The sequence below is a fragment of the Podarcis erhardii genome (genome assembly GCF_964252035.2).
Source record: "Podarcis erhardii genome assembly, chromosome: 6".
Classification (NCBI taxonomy): domain Eukaryota; kingdom Metazoa; phylum Chordata; class Lepidosauria; order Squamata; family Lacertidae; genus Podarcis; species Podarcis erhardii.
In genome coordinates, this window is record NC_138510.1 from 4,359,966 (window position 1) to 4,373,702 (window position 13,737).

Below are 13,737 nucleotides of genomic sequence, written 5' to 3' on the forward strand. Positions count from 1 at the left end.
TTTTTCAAGCTGTCTGCTCCAAAACATAGTCATCATCTAGCGCAGTGGTTCTCAACCTTGGGTCCCCAGATGTTTTTGGCCTCCAACTCCCATGATCCCTAGCTCACAAGACCAGTGGTCAGGGATGATGGGAGTTATAGGCCAAAAACATCTGGGGACCCAAGGTTAGCAGAAGGGGAAACAGAAGGGCAGGGCAAAAAGCACATGAAGCAAGAGATATGACTCTTACCTTCACACAGCAGACTACACACCAGCCACACAAAGGTCTCTCCATTATCACAATTCGTTACTGAGGAGGGCACAGAGGAAGGTGGCAAAAGGCACACTTCCAATGGCCAGAGAGAAAGGCCTGGGGGGCTGCATTCAAATCTTGGGCCCATCTCTGCTGAAAATTTTCTCAGCTTCTCACAGTCTTAAAAGTGTGTTACTCTTTCAGGACGTGTTTGCACAGCAAGAGAACATGCTGCTGTTTGGTGCAGCCTAAGCACTGACTCACAAATCATAAAAGAGAGGGACAGTGTAAGAGCTGAACTACAACATTTGAGGTGTCTTTCAAGCTATCCAGTTTTGTTCCCTGCAAAATTCTAACAGCAGTCACACAATTGCTCTGGTCTCTTTAGTAAATTCCATTTATTTGTGAACTTATGCCATTGCAAAAATAAAAAAAGATAAGAATGATTGAAATAAGGAGATGAAAGGAACACAGTAATAATTAATAACTGCAGATGCACCTCCTTCTAGTGAAAACTGAGGCAGGATTTGGGGGGAAATGGGTTAGGAAGAGATGGGAAGTACAGTATAAGAAAGAGGTAGTTTCTTCCTCTTTATCCAAACTAAATGTAGCACAACTGCACCAATCCTTCTTTGGAAAAAAATTTTTATCAGTGATTTAGGACAACTTGAGACCCTGCAAGCAAAGTACAACTCAATAGTTTGTGTTGTGGGCTGCCATGAGACAACCAAACCCCTGTCTTTGCTATCCAAAAAAAGGAAGTGAGAGCTGGACCATAAAGAAGGCTGATTGCCGAAGAATTGATGCTTTAGAATTCTGGTGCTGGAGGAGACTATTAAGAGTCCCATGGACTGCAAGAAGATAACACCTCTCCATTCTGAAGGAAATCAGCCCTGAGTGCTCACTGGAAGGACAGATCCTGAAGCTGAGGCTCCAAGACTTTGGCCACCTCATGAGAAGAGAAGACTCCCTGGAAAAGACCCTGATGTTGGGAAAGATGGAGGGCACAAGGAGAAGGGGATGACGGAGGACGAGATGGTGGGACAGTGTTATCGAAGTTACCAGCATGAGTCTGACCAGACTGAGGGAGGCAGTGGAAGACAGGAGTGCCTGGCATGCTCTGGTCCAGGGGGTCACGAAGAGTCGGGCACGACTAAATGACTAAACAACAACAAGTGAGCTCCTCTGGGCTAGCCATAGGTGGCTACTAGCCTGCATCAAGATTGGTGCTCCTATCATATAACAACTCACCCTTGCTATTGCTATCATAAAACACTGATTTGCTGAAGGGTTTATTCTTTGGCAGATGTGTAGGAAGGGAATCCTCTGTGCACCTGCGATATTAATTACCGGGGTGTTTTAAAGGACCTAGCCTCTTAAGGGAGGTCCAAGGAGAGCTGGTGGCTCAGAGATAACAGGCGGCGGAAAACTGCTGTTTACAGAAGGAAAAATGCCACATTACATGGGAGAAAGGATGACATACGCCTTTGAAACAAAGGCTAGCAGGCTGGCCAGATGAAATTACATTTCCATACCGAATAGTGGGGGGGGGGGGGCGGAGAGAGAGATCCCAGGAGATCAGATATCATAAATCAAGATGCATAATGCTTTGTAGAGATCACAAGTACATAGCCTATTCTAGCACTAGGGAGCAAAAAAATAATAAAAGGGGGGGGGGGGAGGAAGCAGAGAGGCATGTTACCTATTACAGAGCCCTTGATTTGGTACAGGCCCAGGCCGCAAAGGTACCGGTAAGTGTCTTTTTAGATCAAGATGGAGAAGCTTGGGGATCTGAGAAAAACCTTCAGGCATGTGCTATTCTATCTTTTTTTTAAGGGGGGAAATCTTCCATCAAAAAGAAACAGGATGATTTTGTGAGGGAGGAGTTCTAGCAATGACCTTGAATGGAGGGGGGGGGGGAACGGGACGGACGACGACACAGAAACCAAAAAGGCACTACACACCCTGCAGGGCCAGCCCAATTCATGTGTTTCACTGTCACCTCAAAGAGACTGCAACAATGACGATGGAAAACATTTTTATTTTTATTTTTATTTAAAAAAAACTACAATAGATTTACACTGTGCTGCGAGAGGTGCCATGGTCTGTCTGAACAGATGCATTTGCCAACGGGTGTGTCTGATCCAGAGCAGACTCTCCCTACCTGCCCTTAATGGAGGGGGAGGAGAAAAGGAGAAAAAAGAATGACACACGCTGAGAAGCACCTTCCGGCTCTCGCAGGTTTGCAGCCGCTCTCTTTGCAAAGCATCTGCATGGATCATCTTTTTAAGTTTTCAGCAAAAAAAGGGTGGGTGGGGTGGGGAAGGCATGCTCAACCCTTTTCCATGCACAAGAGGTGCACATGTGTGACGGCTGAATGCCCTAAATTCACAGACTTGCTCCCCATCCCTTGCACATTTGCAAAAACCAACAGCCCCGCACTCTATCCCTCCCAGGAAGGATGCAAATTTTTTATCTCTCCGTGGTACTTACCCGAGACAGTTCAGTCGTGGGGTGGGGCAGTCGGGGTAATTTCCAAAAGCAACCCTCTTCTTGGTGACACCTTGGGGAGGGGAGGGTGGATGAGGGCGCAGCCCCAATGCGGTACTTGCATGAGGAAGCCAGCTAGCTGGCTGGATCAGCGACCTGCCACCGGCCAAGGAAAACAGAAAACAGGCAGCAGATAAGAGCCAAGCGTTCCAGCTGGATCTTTGGTCCCAAGGAGATTAGATGCCCTTAGATTCCTCCCAGACCCCAAATATGCCCCCTACCCTTTGCAAAAAATAAAATAAAGAAGAGAGTATCCACAACCAAAGGATAACGTCTGCAACTCCCTGCATCATCACCTGTGCGTATTTCTTCTTCCATGCTGTTCGGCTTGATGCTCTCCCTTGCAGGGCTTGTGGGAGAGGCGGCTGGGCTGAGCTGTTCTCTCCGGCTGGGGCCGATGGGAGGGGAGGGCGGCTGAGCTGCCCAGGCAGCTGCGTACTTTGCGGTTGTCTCCGCACTTCCTCCTTAAAGAGACAGCATCGTGAAAAACCGGCTGGAGGCGCGCAGGGCTGGCTCGGAAGAATTGTCACCCGGTCTTGCTTCTGGGCGCAATTCAATCAAGCGAAAGTGTTTTTCCATAATTTCATCTGCATGCCAGGGGGGAAAAAAAAGCTTCACGTGTGTAATTTCTGCAGGTCAAGAGGCTGCTGTTAGAGCCACAACAGCAGAGCCAAATTTAAAGCAATAAACACACAAGACGTAACCGGCTGTACTTTTGAATAATTAAGGTATGCAATTGATTGTATCAGTTTGTAGATTTCAACAGAAGTCTCATAAAGTTCAACGAAAAAAAGCAGAAGATCCAGTGGATCAGTTCATTCTCTAGTCAGTTCATGCATAAGGTCCATACATGTATAAGTATCTATTCCACCTGTCTGTTCAAAGAGTCCAATAATCCACGTGAAGGGTTGTTACAGTAGAACAGGCTCATATACTATGCTATAAGATCCACCATCCTGTAATATTACATATGAGCCTGTTCTACTGATGAAGCCCAGGATGGCGAAACAAGTCTAATATTCTGGAAATCCTTGCCTTAGACTCTGTGAAAGGATTCTGTGGAACTGTAACAACCCTTCATGTGGATTATTGGACTCTTTGAACAGACAGGTGGAATAGATATACATGTACGGACCTTTTGCATGAACTGACTAGAGAATGAACTGATCCACTGGGTCTTCTGCTTTTCCCGTCAAACTTTATGAGACTTCTGTTGAAATCTACAAATTGATACAATCAATAGTACAGTGGTACCTCAGGTTACATATGCTTCAGGTTACAGACTCTGCTAACCCAGAAATAGTGCTTCAGGTTAAGAACTTTGCTTCAGGATGAGAACAGAAATTGTGCTCCGGCGGCACGGCAGCAGCGGGAGGCCCCATTAGCTAAAGTGGTGCTTCAGGTTAAGAACAGTTTCAGGTTAAGAACGGATCTCCGGAACAAATTAAGTACTTAACCTGAGGTACCACTGTATACCTTATTTATTCAAAAGTACAGCCGGTTACGTTTTGTGTGTTTATTGAGAATGTTCCATGTAACCATAGGTTTGTTGTTGTTGTTTTGTGAAATTTAAAACAATGGCAGCCCTATTCTGGTTTTCTGGACAAGAGCGGTGCCACCACACTTTGTGCAACAACTATAATGGGTACAGCAACACCAGAACATCATCAGTGTTTCCCACCGTGAACAACAGACACCATCACATTCTCAAACCCTTGTGTACGTGTGCCCTGGGAGCTTTGTCCAACAATGGCTCAGAAACACACATGTGCTCACACAGGTTTTTAAAGCATCCTTCACAATTCCTGTTCCCTATAGGAAACACTTTTCTGAACACCAGTGTATTTCCACTAAGCACCGTTAGTGCACAAAGCACAGAACTTCTGTAAAGTCTGGCAAGCGGATCCTATACAGAGATAGGCTGGCACAAAGCCACTGAAATCAATGGGTTTAGGCATGCTCAACTCTGGCTAGGATTAGGTGGTCAAGACATATAGAAAAGCCTCTTGACAGGACACATCTTTGAAGATTTCAAAGAGAAAATTCTTCCCTGTGCTCTAAAGAACCTGCACGCTATTTTGCAATATTTTGATTGCTCCAACAAATGGACTCCGGAAATTTTAAATTAAATGATCTATTATTTATGTCCCCAAGGGTTGGCTGCCTCAGTGTGCCCTACAGTTCTTATATTAGGTTTATTGCTGCTTCTCATTTGCTAATGAATGCTATTTTATTGTATTTAGTAAGAATATATACATATATATATATATATATATATATATATTGCCTCTTGTACACCATCTGGGAATCCTTTGGGATGAAGAGTGATCTACAACTCTAAATATATGAGAGAGAGACAAGGGCAGGGCAAGGCAGGGAAATATAACTTTTCCCCACCCTTCCTTTCTCATTTTCTCTGTTAAATGGTTTTAACGTACAAGTTAATGTGGCTTTGTTATCATTTAATAGCTGCTCCATTATGCCAGAAAGTCAGGGAGCCATGTAAATGAAATTGATGGTGATATTTATAATGCAGTATGTATAAGGCAGAAGGTCAATTACATTTTATTTGCTAAGGAAAAGATTCAGCAACACAATGAACTCACTTAAAAGGACAGCTGACAATTGTGTTTGAATTCCCTCCATGGGCATAGCCAGGATTTTTGTGGAGGGAGGCGAGACTTTTGTTAGGGGGGCAGAACTTCCACAATTGGTCAGTTAGTTATTTCAATTGTTTTATTTGATGGGGGGCAGCTGCCCCCCCCCCGCTATAGCCATGATTCCCTCACTGCATATTCGGCAGCTGTCTGGGTATTTGTCGAAAATACATCTCACAATGAGCATTAGAAAAAACAGCTAAGGATACTTTTAAAAATGTGTTTGATTAGGTCTGAGACGATAATGGTGCCTACTCATTGATAACATATTTGGTCGGTTGCAATCTTATACTTACCTGCCTAGCTATAAGCCCCTTTGCACTCAGTGGATGTTACTTTAAGTAGGCAGTTTTATTATTTATATGCCGCCCATCTGACTGGGTTTCCCCAGCCACTCTGGGCAGCTCCCAACAAAATATTAAAAACACAGTAAAACATCAGCCTTTAAAAACTTCCCTGAACAGGGCTGCCTTCAATAATAATAATTTTATTATTTATATACTGTTATTCGGAACCAATAACCACACACCATTCTCCTCTCAGGCCCTCACACCATTGTTCAATCTTTTATGTAGTACACAATTAATACCACAAGCCCCCAAAAGTAGTAGTAGAATTATTATTTTTTTTAATTGTGTGCATTTCTTAGTTGCATGCTGTTGTCAGATATGCTGGCTAATCGTGTTTTGCTAAAGTTTGCATTTCTCCAAGCAGAAGTGAACCCCAGGCAGAGGGGAGGCTGTCCAATACCCAACCCCTGCTCTTAATAGCTGTATCACTGGCATTCTCTCAGGGGCTCTCCAGGCTGGTCTTTTGTACTGGGGATATTCTGCAGCATTTTGTTGGCACAAGACTAGTGTATGAGTGATGGGTTTATTTTCTTCCGTCAATTATTCTGCGTTACTTCCCCAAAACTACCACAGTACTACTGTCTGGAGGAACTATAGCAGACACCCCCCCCCCCACACACACATTCAGACCCCTCCAGAGATCATTTTTAAAATTGTGCATTCGTGTTTATTTGTGCGCATGATGCCACCAGGGGGGATTGTATGCAATGCCACTTTCAATACTATTTGCCTCTGCAAAGGTTTTGGAGCAGCCATACTGCTTCATTTCCAGTCAGGCATATCCTATAACTTGAACACATTTGTGGTTTTATGCAGTATGATGTTATTTTGTGTTATTAAGATTCTAGTTTTGTTAACTCACACTAACGAAATGTGGTGTGTGTGTGTGTGTGTTGTTGTTGTTGTTTAGTCATTTAGTCATGTCTGACTCTTCATGACCCCATGGACCAGAGCACGCCAGGCACTCCTGTCTTCCACTGCCTCCCGCAGTTTGGTCAAACTCATGCTGGTAGCTTCGAGAACACTGTCCAACCATCTCACAATCTTTCCCAACATCAGGGTCTTTTCCAGGGAGTCTTCTCTTCTCATGAGGTGGCCAAAGTCTTGGAGCCTCACCTTCAGGATCTGTCCTTCCAGTGAGTACTCAGGGCTGATTTCCTTCAGAATGGAGAGGTTTGATCTTCTTGCAGTCCGTGGGACTCTCAAGAGTCTCCTCCAGCACCAGAATTCAAAAGCATTCATTCTTCGGCGATCAGCCTTCTTTATGGTCCAGCTCTCACTTCCATACATCACTACTGGGAAAACCATGGCTTTGACTATATGGGCCTTTGTTGACAAGGTAATGTCCAAGAAAACTCGATATTTCTACAGTGTCCTCAGTGTTGCACGCAGTAAATCAAAATACAAATTTCTACTAGGGGGATCCCATGTACTAAATTATGGGTATCAATTATTTAATTTCTTGGCTATTATCTCAAGCTTCGGCAATTAGTAGCACAATGTGTCCTACGGTATATACCAACAGCGAACTCGTTACCAAAGTGTGGATTCCTATGTGGACAAAACACCACCATCAGCAGACTTAGGTGAATCCCCAATTTTTTAGTACTACAAAAAAATCTTTAGAGGGGAAAATAATCTCATGTCTACTATGGACACTGAATGCTGACACTGGGGAAAATTGGGATAGGATGGGGAATCATCTGGGATGCATAGTGCATTTATCTTGGAAGAGGGCATGAGTGGCACTTCAATAATTTATACTCTGGTTTCTCTTCAGATCGTATTTAAGGTAGCCTAAGTTTTTTGGGGGGGCTAGAGGACTCTCTGATACCCTTGCTCTGCAAAGGTTATTGTTGCATTTCCTCCTTTTGTCTCTAGCCCCACAAGGTAAGATTATCCTAAAGGTGCCAACTGATGTGACAGACTACAAGTTACATGCAAAAGTGTTCCATGGTAACTAAATGGCTTTTTTGTCCCGTCCCCCCAATTTTTTATTCATTTTGTAACACAGCTATACAACACAAACAGAAAACACACACTATACAAACAAATTTTTATCTTATCCTTATTTTTTCTAAACATTGTTAGGTGGGCTTCCCCAAGTCCCCCCATCTGATTTTCATTTTACCTCATCTTTAGCAGTTTACACATATCATAATTTTTAACCATTTTTTATCACGCTTACTTTTACCATAAAAATCTTCACATTTTATCACTTACAAATAATACTATTTTAAAATACACTATCTTCTACTTCTAACCCTACAGCCGATATCCACTTCCAAAGCTATTCTAAGATTTAAATATCAACATATTTTTTTCAGATATTCTTTAAACTTTTTCCAATTTTCTTCCACCGTCTCTTCTCTCTGGTCTCGAAGTCCCCCAGTCAGTTTGGCAAGTTCCATATAGTCCATCATCTTCATCTGCCATTCTTCGATAGTTGATTAATTTTGTTTCTTCCAATTCTTCCCTAGTAATATTCTTGCAGCTGTTGTGACATACAGAAAAAAGTAACATCCTTTTTGGGGATTTCATCCCCCACTATACCAAGTAAAAAGGCTTCTGGTTTCTTAATAAATGTGTTTTTCAACACTTTCTTCTGTTCATTATACCTGTAAATCCTTTCGCATAAGTCTTTTACCTTGGGGCACGTCCACCACATGTGGTAAAAGGTTCCTTCTTTTTCCTTACATTTCCAGCATTTATTATCACGAGTATGATACATTTTTGCTAACTTCACTGGTGTTAAATACCATCTGTACATCATTTTCATCAAATTTTCTCCTAATACATTGCATGCTTTCCCCTAAAAATTCTCCCAATCCACCACTAAATGGCTTTTGTGGGGAGGAAGAAAAGCTGTAGGCAGAAGGAGAGACTTGGAGAATAGAAGCGGAGGAGGCAGCAGTGAATGTTTCCTCCGCCTGCCAGCCATTTCTCTGCTCAAAATTGCAACCCACCAGGTGTCCCCCTCCCTTTTCAAATGTGTTTATCCTCATTCTCTGGTGTATGACACCCCCTTGTGATGCAAACTGAATAGTATCCCGTCTCCTCCCACCCACCCGGCACCTTCAGAAAACCATCACCTAACACATCCGCCAGAAGCTGCCTGTGGTTTTTCAGCGAGCCAGCACCACACTGTGAGAACTCAGGATAATTTGTAGCTAAGGATCAAACGGGAAACCCTACAAAAGAGAGAGGAAAACGCAATGGCATTATGAAAGCAACAAATCAGCCTGCACGCTTATTTTTCGTTTTGTGCAGTTTCTGGCAGTACAGCTTGCCAGTGTTTCATTCTATGCTACTGTATTGTTCCAGCTACTGCAGAGTTCAAGGGCATTTTATTTCCCCTTGCGGGCAAGCCCCCTGCTGGTCTTCATCTCCTAACACTGATGACACTCACACTGTGTGCACCCCATACTGTGCTATCCTCTCCTGCACTGTTCTGATCTCTTTGAGCAGCCTTTCAGCTCTGCTACCACACTGGCGGGGGGAAAAGAAAGGACACTCAAATAATGGTAGCCAAGTGTGGTTGTTGTTGTTATCTCTAGTCCACATTTCCTCCCAAAAAAACTGCCCTGGGATCTACAGGCAAAGGGCGGTATACAGTTCATAGAATCATAGAATCATAGAGTTGGAAGAGACCACAAGGGCCATCGAGTCCAACCCCCTGCCAAGCAGGAAACACCATCAGAGCACTCCTGACATATGGTTGTCAAGCCTCTGCTTAAAGACCTCCAAAGAAGGAGACTCCACCACACTCCTTGGCAGCAAATTCCACTGTCGAACAGCTCTTACTGTCAGGAAGTTCTTCCTAATGTTTAGGTGGAATCTTCTTTCTTGTAGTTTGGAACCATTGCTCTGTGTCCGCTTCTCTGGAGCAGCAGAAAACAACCTTTCTCCCTCCTCTATGTGACATCCTTTTATATATTTGGAATCCCGGGAATGTCCAGGAAAATCTGGACGTATGGCAGCCCTAGCTACACCATACTACCAAACACACAATTATTTTAACCACTGCATTTGCTCTATCCCAGGCATGTTTAACTCCCAAGAGACTACGATCTACTCACAGTATAAAAACTGGCAGTGATCAGCCCATTGTCATTGAAGGAGCCAGAGTTGTTGAGCTTTTTTGGGGGGCAGAGATCAACCAGGAACACCCCGAGATCGACCAGTAGATCACAATCCACCTGTTGGGCATGCCTGCTCTATTCTAACGCTAAAAAAAAATGTTCTATTGCCTACTTAAAAGAGTTCCTTATCCAAGGTTTTTGGACTTTCCTTGTCCATTTTGTGGACTTCTATACTCTTCGCTCAGCTGGTTAGAGTGGGGGGTTGATAACACCAAGGTTAGTGCGCACCCCGGAAATGATCTCTTTCAGCTTCTGCCTTCTGGAAGAAGGTACAGGGTTATAAAGACTAGGACTAGCAGCCTGAGAAACAGTTTCTATCTAAATGCGATTTTGGTTTTAAACGCAGTGTAAGGAGTCTCTATGGGAGTATATTGTATTTAAAAAATGGGGTATCAGAGGTTTTAGGGGGCTAACCAGATGGGGATAGCTGGGATAGCAGGCTTGTTGGTTTTGAATGTCTTACGTAGACCCCCCCCCCAATTTCGTTGTTCTGTATGGGACAATGACAATAAAGATTATCGTATCGTACCGTTACGGGTTTGAACCCCATGTGGGCCACCTGCATCTTCCTGCATTGCAGAGGGGCTGGACTAGATGACTCTCTGGTCCCTTCCAACTCTACAATTCTATGATTCTTACCTCCATTCTGCAGACACATCCTCCACAAATCAGCAACACATCCTATTAGCACCAGCCTCCCAGGAAAATACCAAGTGCAACCCAATTGTTCACATACAACATCATCATTCTCTACCTATTAGTGGGAAAGGGTGAAACACAGAAGATTTAATTTTGGGTTGCTTTCCAGAAATTTCCCCCACATCCTTCCTCATATACTCACGACTCACCCAGTAACTACAGTTCACTCTCAGAGGCATATGAAATTGGGTTCCAGTCAAGACTGAGGAATACTTACCAGCAATTTCATGAAGACTCTTGAAGTGAATAGAAAAGTAACCTGTTAGAACAGAAGAACCCTCTTGCTTCCAGAGTGAAATGACATAAGGGCAATAACAAACCAGGCCGGAGCTACCAGAAGTGCAAATTACAATTTGTAAAAAGCATTAATGAAGAGCCTAAGCAAGAGATTATTTTGTTTGCTTGATTTGTAAAAAGTTGAGTATGCTACATACTCATTTTTGCTGATGTGCTTCAAATTTGTATCCAATTCCTACAACCCTAAATGTTTGCCAAATATGCCTTGCCCTCAACACTTGGTGAGACGATTTTTTTTTTTTTGCACAAACTGAAACAGTCAGCCCATATTCTACAGTGCATCTCAGATTATGTAAATTGGCTGTTAGGTATGCTTTTGCGTGCTGTATATACCGGTAGCTGGCAAGCAATGAAGTCTTCATTCCAAGAAAGAATGAAGGCACTAATTCTGCAACTGCATTATCCCTGTAGATCCTTCCTGTCTGGATGAATCAATTACCATGTTTCATTCACTCACTTTTTATAGGGGCTTCTATACAATGCTGTCAACAAATCATTGTCATTCTGCATTTCCCTGTGGTTTGTCTCCCTTTTCTCAGACTTTTCAGAAGAACAAATGAGGAGTGTAAGTGCAATGTAGATGCCCCTAGTGCTACTCTTGACATGAGCCATGAAAATCAGGCAGGGAAACTTAGTCCAGCTCAGCACACATTCACTAAAGCCTTTGTAGTGGGTACTACTGTATCACCACCTATATTTTTAGTTGATATTTCACAGAGAGCTCAGAGGTCTGAAACCTTGGAAATCCACTGCCAGTAGGTGTAGACAGTATCAAGCTAGATGGGCCATTGGTGTGACTCAGTAGAAGGAGCGTCTCCACCCCCATCGTTCTGCCCGGACACTGAGGTCCAGCACCAAGGGCCTTCTGGCGGTTCCCTTGCTGCGAGAAGCCAAGTTACAGGGAACCAGGAAGAGGGCCTTCTCGGTAGTGGCACCCTCCCTGTGGAACGCCCTCCCACCAGATGTCAAAGAGAAAAATAACTACCAGACTTTTAGAAGACATCTGATGGCAGCCCTGTTTAGGGAAGCTGTTAATGTTGAACAGGTTATTGTATTTTAATATTTTGTTGGAAGCCTCCCGGAGTGGCTGGGGAAACCTAGCCAGATGGGCGGGGTATAAATAATTATTATGGTTGTTGTTGTTATTATTATTATTATTATTATTATTATTATTATTATTATTATTATTATTTGTTCCAATACATAAGGTGGCCAGGTAAGTACAGTGGTGCCTCGCAAGACAAAATTAATCCGTTCCACGAGTCTCTTCGTCTAGCGGTTTTTTCGTCTTGCGAAGCAAGCCCATTGACGGATTAGCGGATTAGCACTATTAGCGGCTTTTAGTGGCTTTTAGGATAAGCAGATAAGCGGCTTAGAAAAAGGGGGGGGGAGGGAAAAAACCCGCAGGAATTCGCAAGACATTTTCGTCTTGCGAAGCAAGCCCATAGAAAATTCGTTTTGCGAAGCACCTCCAAAACGGAAAACCCTTTCGTCTAGCGGGTTTTCCGTCTTGCGAGGCATTCATCTTGCGGGGCACCACTGTAATGGGAAGAAAAGCTTACATCCTCCTGCCAGATGCAGTCTCTAAAGAGCCATACACCAAGATGTTTCAGCAGCAAACCATAGCTAGATGATGAGATGGCAGACAGTTTTCACACATTCCTGAGCAGACGTCTATTGAGTGTCAGTCCCAAATATTCTGCCAATCTCTATGCAACTGGTGGGGCTGAGTGGTAAGAGCCTTGTTGCAGTGGGTAATAGCTGTGCTCCCTGTGCGTGTGTCTGTCTGTGTGCATGTATGTATGTATGTATGTATGTATGTATGTATGTGCAGGCTGTTTCTTTGCGTTTCTTAAAAACAAAACAAATGAACATGAAGGGTTGAAGCTAATTGAAGTCATTGTGCAAATGTAAAAACTTCTACTCATACAGTGGAACTTCTCTCTCTTCTCCCTCCATGCTCCACTACACTCCTACCAAACCTACTTTGAAAGCTTAGGGCAGGGGTCAGCAAACCTTTTCAGCAAGGGGCTGGTCCACTGTCCCTTAGACCTTGTGGGGGGCCAGACTATATTTTGGAAGAAAAAAAATATGAACGAATTCCTATGCCCCACAAATAACCCAGAGATGCATTTTAAATAAAAGGGACACATTCTACTTATGTAGAAACACGCTGATTCCCGGACTGTCTGTGGGCCGGATTTAGAAGGCAATTGGGCCAGTTCAGACCCCCAGGCCTTAGTTTGCCTACCCATGGCTTAGGGAAACCCCCAGTGCCAATTGTGTGGGGTGGTGGGGCTTTTTGATACAACTCAATGTGTCTACACCAGCTGCATGGGCCAAGACTTGCAAAGGTATGTCCAATCACACATGAAGGTTGTGTATGCGTGTTGTGTGTGTAGTTTTTAGACAACAGGGACTAGGAATGATGTAAAAGTTCCCAAAAGTAAGCTTAAAACCTTCCCCCCAAAAATCACGTTTGCCTCCATGGGTGACTGGGTTCCATACTACTCTCCAGTTGCATCTTCTGTGGCACTGGGGAGGGCAGAGAGAGAGAGAAGAGGCCTCCAACATGGGCAAATCAGCTCTCTAAGGCTGCAAAGTTTTCCAAACTGGAATGAAGTCGCTGCAAAACCAAGAATCCAAACAGCTACAGACTGAGATCCAATGAAGAGCCAGTGAACCACGAACAGGTATAATATATCAAATAATATTCCTGTAATGGGGTATGGGGTTGCTTGTGTGTAAAGCGCAAACTGCTCCGAGCTGAGTAGTTTGGACAAAACCTTCCCCCCAGGCTGGACAGTCAG

The 13,737-nt window shown here is 43.7% G+C and overlaps 1 protein-coding gene and 1 long non-coding RNA gene across 4 annotated transcripts in view; both read right to left on the reverse strand.

The window, feature by feature from the left end:
- Positions 1-3,224, reverse strand: part of SNPH (syntaphilin) — a 49,600-nt gene extending 46,376 nt beyond the window's left edge. For 2 of the 3 annotated variants that reach the window (XM_081867768.1, XM_081867767.1), the window contains exons 1-2: positions 3,079-3,223; positions 2,726-2,878 (exon numbers count right to left, since the gene is read on the reverse strand). The gene's annotated coding sequence lies outside the window, so the exon portion shown is untranslated. Of the gene's footprint in view, positions 1-2,725; positions 2,879-3,078 lie in introns of all 3 variants that reach the window. The other variant, XM_081867766.1, reaches the window with a different exon arrangement.
- LOC309345238 overlaps positions 1-13,737 on the reverse strand; it is a 114,221-nt gene that overhangs the window by 76,291 nt on the left and 24,193 nt on the right. The gene's annotated exons all lie outside the window — the stretch shown is intronic.